The following is a 9,050-nucleotide window of genomic DNA, read 5'->3' as shown; positions in this document are numbered from 1 at the left end:
CACATCAGAGAAAGAACAAAAGCATTTGTATACTGAATTTGTAAAACAAAACAAGTTAAAACTTTTTTTTTTCAAATTTTGACAACAGAATTTAGTTTGAAGCATTAATGTAACTCTTCTTGAAAAATAGGAGGGGAAAGAGTTTTCTGTAGTGTTCATATGGCACAGAAAATATCTATCCTTTTAAAAATGTTTCCTCGGAGACCTTAATTTTCTCTGAATCCAGCAGGTAAAGTACAAACATCAGTCTCTGTACACATACATTCAAGTAGTGTTTCGGGCTTTAGGTGCTTCTGGAATTTTACAGTGAGTAAGAGTTCTCCCTTGTATAGAAAGTGGAGATGCAAATTGTAGGTGATTGTATATTGGCGTAAAACTAAATTTACTGTGGGGCTGAGAGGTTTGTGTGGGTGTTCAGGTACTACGATTCTGATTAATAAAACCCATGGTCTAGGGTTAGTATGGTTGGTTTGATGCCTTTACTAGTAATTTCCTGGAATTTAACTATGACTTTGATAGGAAAAGCAGTTGACCAATTCTGACTCTAAATAAAAAATTGTATTTTAAGGAAATAATTTACTATATATACTTACCATATACTTACCAAAAGGAAACAATTACATTTGAAGAACTATGAAAAATACAGATACAAAAAGATTGCATCACTGATTCATTATTTAAAGTGTTAAATAGAGGTTAAATTATTAACCTCTGGGAAGCGTAATTTAAAAAGTTTTAGGATTGATTCACCAGCAGACAGTTTTTCCTTTTTAAGCCATTTTTCAGGCTAAAATATTTCTAAAACTAATCCCACGAGCACACTCCAGCGTGGTTTATAAGAACACATACTTGATTCAAACACCACTGAAAACGGCCTGTTTTTCAGTAAGATCAGCAGATCTCAGCAGGGACCCCTGGTCTACCTGCTCCAGATACTGAAATAAATAATGCAGCTTTAACATAAGAACTGGTTTGTTTTTGAGACACTTAGGAAAAACTGTCTGTCTTGGTTGGGCTAACTTCTTTCCACATTGAAGCATTCTGTCATCTGCCAAAGATCTCTGGGAGTGTTTAGTGCCTTCTCCTGGGGCAGATGTCCAGGGATTGCATGCTTTTAGCTGTAACACTTCGGGACATTTTTGTTCCTGACTGATGACCCACATGTCAGATGCAATGATTAGTGATAAACATGAATAATAGCTGCAGAAAAGCAGGCAGGTAGATCAACTGCACGTTTCATCTTTGATACGTGAGTCTTCATTAATCAAGTTCACAGTGACTTTGGTTGTACAGAGGCGTTGCAGCACACATAGTGACTCTGGCTGTTGTTGAGGTGCTCCATTGCTTTTAAGGAAGGCACTAAAGCAATTTGTTTGTTTCTTCTTCTTTCAATCTATTTTTTTTTCTTGGAAAAAGTCTTACATAATATCTAAGGATGATGTCTTTATCAAGATATTGCAGATATATGTGACTCAATATACTAAATTTAGAGACAAGTTAAGCTCTCTTGCCTCATAACACCTTCTACACCAGCTGATTCACTGAACAGCTGTACAGCGCCTGATAGGATATCTCATGTTGATCTCTTCCTTCAGATACAGTTTAATATACAGTCCAACCTAGCTGCTTTTGATCATGCTGTTGATAGTGATCATTGTGACAAAAAAAAAGTTAGGGCCTGGATTTTTTCAACTTTGAGCTTGGATATCCATCTCCCTTAAAGACATTTTTGCCTCTAAAAGGATACTTAACATTGTGCATGCTCTCCACAATGGGCCATTAATAGTATCATTATCATTTTAAAATGATTGTACCACACACATTTCTAATACACAGATTGATACAGAACTCATGTTCCAGTGAAAGACACCTTTGGGCTACTGGGCAGGCTACCTCCTACTTACAGAGGGAACACAATGACTTTCAGGGAGAGAGATTAAATATTCGTAAAGGTAGTAGACTGCAAAGGCAAGACTGGCTGGAACAATAAGCATATTCCATTGCAAGAAGAGATAATGCATGTGCACAGCCTGAAACTCTAAATACCAGCTGGAGGCTAGCAGCCAGTCAGATTCTGGAAGAAAAGGCCTTTCTTAGGAAAAAAAAAATGTAGAGCAGCTATAGATTTTCTTCCATTTCTTCACCTGTATCTTTAAAAAGCATTTTTACCTGTGCTGGCTATTTTGAATACCATAGATGATGCTTGGATTTGCATTTTTTCTTGATTTGGTTTGAGATACGTATGATTTAAAGTAGCTAGAGAACAAAAAGGATGGAGTAAATCTATAAACCAAGACTCTGGGACATGTTAATGAGTGTACTAATTCCCCAGCACATAGGTAACACCGCATTTCCCATTTGACTTGGATAGGTAAGATGAAGGGCTAGTAAGACAGAGCATGGGGCGGCAGTGGGAGCAGGAATGTCTTCCAGCAATTGCTGGTGACACTCAAGGCATGTTCAGGGGCCCAGACAGCATGTTGCAGTTGCTAGCTTGAATTCTTTTTTTTTCTCTGCTGTAAAAATGAGAAATCCAAATTAATAGTATTTAATCAATAGAAAAATCAGATTTTTTTTTTCATAACGAGAGGGACTCTACCCAGCCACAGACTGAACATGACTCAGACTAACCAAGGTGCCACCGCTTTAAAATAGATCTGTACCTTGTCTGAAGAACTTCCTTTTCAGCCTGAGTCAGAGCAAGTAAGTTTCAAGCTATGACAGCATTACTATTTCATAGCCATGAAGCCCATTAACTCATTTACCATCCTCCACTTTCTACTACTTACTAAAATGCCGAAAATTATTAAGGTTCTTTTTCATAAGTAACATCAATTTTTTTTTCATAAAACTGGTCCTAGCTGTGAAGCGTTATCTATAAAGTTTCGAAGGAGAACGTGCTTGCACCATTAACTGCTTCATGACTGAAGCTCCTGAAGACTGCAGGAGCTTCCAGGTTGTTTCTTGGTGTAATTAGAGTTGAGTTGATATGGATGACTGAGCAAATTAGTCCTCAAGTTTAGGACTCTTCTTTTTGTTTTTAAATTACTGAAGTGTTCCTACATTAAATGCTTGCCACAAAATCTGTTTGTTTTTCTTTAGTTATTTTAAAAGAGAGACAATAAGATTTATTCAAAGATGGCATGTTGGAGTGAAGATTGGTTCAATTTTCATATGACTTTTTATTGATTTAAGACCTATCCTTCTAGCACAAGGAGATAAGAGCACCATGAAGCAAATCGAACACGTTAATCAAGACACAAAGGCAAGTTCAGTGCAAGAAGCCTCCCAGGAAGGCGAAATGAGTGCTTGTATTCAATACCACTCTCCTGCTTTACCGGTAGATGTCCCTGTGTCAGCTTCTCCCTCTGTCTTGCCTCTGATAAAAAATCTGCATTTGAACACTATGCTGTAAAAGGATGCCTAAGGTTTTTCATTACCCCTGCTTATCTATGTCTATATCCAAGTGATTTTGAAAGAAATTCAGAGAATCTGGTTTGTCTAGATTGTTTTAAAATGTAAACCAAGATATTTTTAATAGTCAAACTACCAGCAATTAGATCAACGTTAAATTTGGGCAACTTCGTCTTGAATATCTAAGTGTTATTTATAAACTAATCTAATAGATGAAATGCTAATTCAGCAGAAGCACATCACGACAAAACTATTGATATAAGGAAAAAATTAGTTGACACAAAAAAAAAAAAGATAAAAACCCCACAGTAAGAGTGGCTGTGAATTTCACATTATCTCAATGCACTTTTACATAAAAAAAAGAAAGAAAGAAAGGCAGAAATATCACCAGAATGCAAATATCTTTCCCTCTAAATGTTAATCATGCTTAACAAAATTGTCTAAGGAAAGAAGACTAGCAGCCAATAATAGGAGTTATTTGGGACGTGCCGTTCACACATATACATGACAGTCTGTCAAACAGACATAAGTGAGACTTTTTTCTGCTGCTGATAATGTTGTTAGCACCTGACAGGGTGCACAAGTCCTGCATCCAGAGATTGTGCCTATACTGGAGTGCCATCCCATGTCTACCTTTTCTCTCAGTCCACAGTTTAATCAAAGAGTTATGGGACAACAGTACGGAACGGGATGAGGTTAGGAAGCAAAGGTGCATACAGCCTACGCACCTTCAAGAACCATTAACTATACCGGATAACTTATTTTGTCTTCAGGTAGAATGCATGTGCCCTGTCAAACTCTGCAGTTGCAAGAAATACACACAGAATTAGCTTGTGACTGGCATCAGTCCAAAAGGACTGGGGTGTCAATACAGTCCTGGTTGTGCTTCATAAAGGTGTGAATGACAGTTATCCATCACCGTCAGAGGCGCAGGTGTGTCACAGGAAGGCTGCAAACTGAAGGGAATGTGATCTTGTCTGAGTTACTTCATTTCTATCATTCCTCACATGACAGAGACTGGCGGTATGGGAGACCATCTCAGAGCAAGGGAAGGGAGGAAAGAGCAAAGAGCCCTCCCTCAGCAGGGAGGCAGGGAAGTCTAGGATTATAGGCATGAAGAACACAAGCAAAAGTGGAAAAAGTAGAGAAGAAAAGTAGAAAAATGAGGAGAAAAAGGGGGTAGTACAGCATCAAATACATTGCTCTGTTTCCTTATTCCATAGGGTTAGAAAGATGTCTGAGAGTGAATGTGAGTTCAGGTTTTCCCTGAAGAAGAATACCTGCCACCTCGTGGGAGTTGAAGGCCACTGATCTTGGGGTATTGCCTGATGTTGAAAAGATTCAACACAAAGGATGCTCAAATTGCCCATCACTGAAAAATTTGCATTAGCTGAGGTCATTTACCAGAATATGGAAAGTAAACCCAGAGTTTCATACAGGTAAGTATGTATATACAAGTTGAATTATGGGCCAAATATCTTATCTTTTTTTATACAATAAGGGAACAGTATTTTGATACAGTAAGGGAAAAAAAAACAACCAGTATTTTGATACAGTAAGGGAAAAAAGCAAAGTCTGAATGGACACACCACTTACTGTTCTAAGCGACCTCTATAAGTACCTCTAGGACACCTCCAAAAGGATAGTTAATCTAAACTACAATCATAAGAGCTTCAAGTCTCAGTTAATTTCAGAATAGTTATGCAAATGACTGAAACACAGATCTTCAAGGATTTCCAGGAAGAATTCCCTCAGTTCCTCATGGCAAGCTGCAAACCACTAGAACAGACCACTACAGAAATAATCTAGAGAATTTCTCCATTGAAACTTTGTTTTTGAAGACAGTACATGAACATTTTAAAAATTGGCTTGAAATTATGAAAGAATTAGGTGTAGAAATTAAAGCTTCCTGGCATAACACTTTAATGGAACACAGTCATTGTTTATGGAACAACTGACCCACATGTACTGGATATGTGAAAACACAGTAATTTCTCACAAATTAACTCTTCTGTGTTTGAACTAAGGCCCTTCTCTGAATTGCTATACAAAATCGCCACATTTTTTTAATTTCAGGTACTTGTTAAGAAAATCAGCTTGTCTCAGTCCACCTCTGAGCATCCCAGAAACAGAAAACAGAACAGCAGCTCAAAGTTGCAGGCTATTTTGTAACCTCCTCCTGAAAAAAAAAAGAGCTATGCAAAAGAGGAATTCAATTTTAAACACCCAAAGAAGATGTTCATAAAGTTTCACTTAAGGTAGCCTTCAAAGAACATTCACATTAGAAACCTCCTTCCTTCCACTGATTACCAAAAGAGGAGTCTGGACTTGGCTGGGATGGCTCCGTTAGATGTTAGTGTACTGTCACTTATGTGAGGTTAATATCCCCTCCAACATGGTTTGTGCCTAAGGGCATGTTCAGGTTTCCTGGGTAAACAAACTGTAAACAAAAGAAAAAAAAATAGGCACTTAAGTTGAAGAGGATCAAATAGCAGAAGGAATTGTTTATAAACATGATATATTAAGCAATTGTTAGAAACAGGCTACTCAGACATGCTAAACTTACTAGATTTCAGGATGTAATAACTAAAACATTCAACAAGGTACAAAGAACAATGAAGCTCAGCCTCTGAGATGAGAGATTTAGCGTGGCACAGGAAAGAGGCATGTTGCCGGTTACTGGACATTACACATCGTTCCACCTTAGCAGATTTCTTTCCCTCTGGAAAGAGCCTCTTACATTTCATTTCATGTTAGTTCTGGCTTGGTTCAGCTAAGTAAGAATTAATCCAAACTCTTTGTTTAAATGAAAATCAAACCTATGAGTTCAAGTACATTCATTAAAGGAATACATCCATTCACCTTTCTTTTCAAATACCAAAACTCAGCTCCATCACTGTCCTTTTAGAGCCTTCTATCACTGTGCTCCTCCTGCCTCTTGTTTGACACAACCTTTTCAAAGACTTCCCAAATACACTCAAATGCCTGCAACCCCCATCATCTCTGTGCACTCATTACACACCCTTTCTTCCTTTTTTATTCTTGATTTGCAGCCTTGTCTTCTGACTACTTCTAAACTGACACCTCACATGCTTGGTAACTTCTCCTGATACAATACTTCCACATCAGTCTGGTTTGCAAAACTGTAAGTAACCATCTGTGCAATCCTTCTGTCCTACAGCTATTTTAAAAGAATGGCCTCTTTGAGTCCTTCCCAGTAACAAGCGGCTTCAGGATAGAGACAGTATCCTGATGAAGAAAAGCTGCAATGTGACCAGACGTTAACTCACGACATTTCCATCCAAAACGGAAAGAGATTGACAAGCTGTGAGAAGGTGAGCTCCTCTAGAGGAAAAACAGTAATTCAGCCTTGAAAAAAAACCTGTCAGAAGTTGAACAAAAACAGAGACATAACAAAAATTGAAAGGAACACATAAATATATATCTGTCTGAGTGCTATGGCAAGGAGTTTTAATCTTTTGAATTTGTTAACGACTGAAGAGAAGCATTCGCAATATGCTTATCTGGCTAATTAACATACAGTTAATAATAATAGTGATTTAGCACTGTTTTCTTGAGTGACAAACATTACGTTACTTGTAAGTGACGTGTACCGAACAGGACAGCAATGAAACTACAAATGTGAGAGACTTAGAATTTGTGCTTGCAACCAACCAGTTTGTAATCAGTGGCAGCCAAACAAACACAAAGATCTTCTAAAGGGAGGTAAGCAGTTCTGAAGGGTAAAAGCATTAATGTTTCATTTCATTCATTTAAATATTCATAGGCCTCCTAATTACCTAGATACCTAGAAAACAGTGTATGGACAATGCATTTAGAAAGCTTTTCATATTACTTCTTTCTGTTCTCACTAAAAACTTCAGAGAGAAAAAGTAATCAGAAGAAATACTCTAAGGAATCTCCTGTAACAAAAAGAAATGCAGCTTATCATTGTCAGTCCATTAGCTCCCTCATTGACACTGCTTGATGACAAAACAGCAAAAAAGAAATCATGGTTTGCTGCTTTTTTATCACAGTCATCCTTTGATGAACAAACCATCATACTGCTCCTGTTACTCCTTAAAAGTCTAAGGTACTCGAAGAGATTTTCCTTCTTGCAGCGCTGCATTGTTCGTTTTCCCAATAGAAGAGATATACATGTTCTCTTCTTGTCTTCTTTCTGCATCTTGTTCAAATTTCCCCCCCTTATGCTCTCTTTCTTCCCCACCAATATTACTACCACATGTACAACCTTCTCACACAAGGACTTTTTTTTTTTTGGCCCTCCATACTAAGTAAAAAATGTAAAACCTGCAGTTCTGGGTATGTTACCAAAGGAAACAGTTTTACTTAAAATCTTGTTTTTGCCAAAATATTTTCAAAGTATCTGGAGACGAGTCAAACCACAGTGGCTCTCAGTTGTATTTCCGTTTACTATTTCCCCAGGTACTCCCAGCACAGTGCTAAGTAATTGGATAGCCTTTCAGGAAAAAAAAAAAGAGGCTGCACGAGACAGTTTGTAGGTTTAAGAATTATCTTTCTGGGGCCTGTGGGGATGAATACAGGGCACACGGTTGCTTGTGTTAGTTGTTCCTGAAGACAGGAATCAAATATGACAGTTTGCACTGAATACACTGATTATGTTCAGCCTTTGTAACACTGTTTCAAATCTGCTTAACTTCTGCAAGTTAGGAATCAGAGACAGAAATTATCTGTTATTTTACTTGATTTTGGGATCTGATTCTACCTCTATTTCAGATAAGCTTTTTCCTATAATATAGATACGAATTATGAATTTAGATATCTATTACTTACAGAGCATTAATAGTGCAGTGGGAAAAAAAGTTTCTAATGCAGCTAGGTTTGCTGAATTAATCATGTAATTATACGCTATAACTGCTATTATTCGGTTTTACATGCCGTCTACTTAAATCTTGTTATATCCCAGACTCCAACTTACATTAAAAACACAGCTGCAAGGCTTCTTGGTATAAGCCAAAAACATATTCCTTGTGTACTGGGGGTCTTCCCACAGGCCACCTGTAGTCTATTATTTTAAAATTTTACTTAATTTTTCTCAAGCTATTTGTGGTCTTGCTGACATCTCCAGAAGACTTATTCCACATCCCCCTTTAGGAGTGTTAAGATCTTGAGAACACAGGCACTTTGCTTTGGCACTAAGGATTCTGTCTGCTTCTCTTGATGGTTGCTGAATTCTCTCCCACTAAAACTGGAAAAAAGATTTAAAGCTGACGTAGGAAAAGTCTTTTTGTCCTGTGTCTTCATTATTCTCATAGAAAGCTTGATGTGAATGAATTCTCATTATGTTTTCATTTCTTTGCAGGATCATAATTTCTGGGGGAAGAGGGATATCAGACATTACTTGGTGAAGTCCACATGCAAGACTGGCTGAGGCTGTGCAGAACAGAACAGGTTGTGCAGCAGAACAAACATAATTCAAATATCACAGCCCACAAGGTACAGAGTTTATGGTTAGCCCCAGAAGGATGTCTGCTATAATCAGTGCATGAAGCTAGGGGTTTGTTGGACAGACGTTTCAGTGAGTCAACTGTTCCCTTACATCTTTGAGGAGCCAGTGTTAGCAGATGGAGTCTGTCTAATGGGTTCGTAAAGAG

At 37.8% G+C, this 9,050-nt stretch overlaps 1 long non-coding RNA gene across 1 annotated transcript; it reads left to right on the top strand.

The window, feature by feature from the left end:
- Positions 1-4,647: 4,647 nt before the first annotated feature.
- On the top strand, positions 4,648-8,829 carry LOC147596258 (uncharacterized). Its single transcript, XR_015261468.1, has 3 exons — positions 4,648-4,853; positions 6,596-6,749; positions 8,759-8,829. It is a non-coding gene; the product is annotated as an uncharacterized LOC147596258 (long non-coding RNA).
- The last annotated feature ends 221 nt before the right edge of the window (positions 8,830-9,050 follow it).

Source organism: Chlamydotis macqueenii, chromosome Z (assembly GCF_036417535.1).
Source record: "Chlamydotis macqueenii isolate bChlMac1 chromosome Z, bChlMac1.mat, whole genome shotgun sequence".
In the NCBI taxonomy this organism is placed as follows: domain Eukaryota; kingdom Metazoa; phylum Chordata; class Aves; order Otidiformes; family Otididae; genus Chlamydotis; species Chlamydotis macqueenii.
This window is presented reverse-complemented; position numbering and strand designations above follow the sequence as displayed.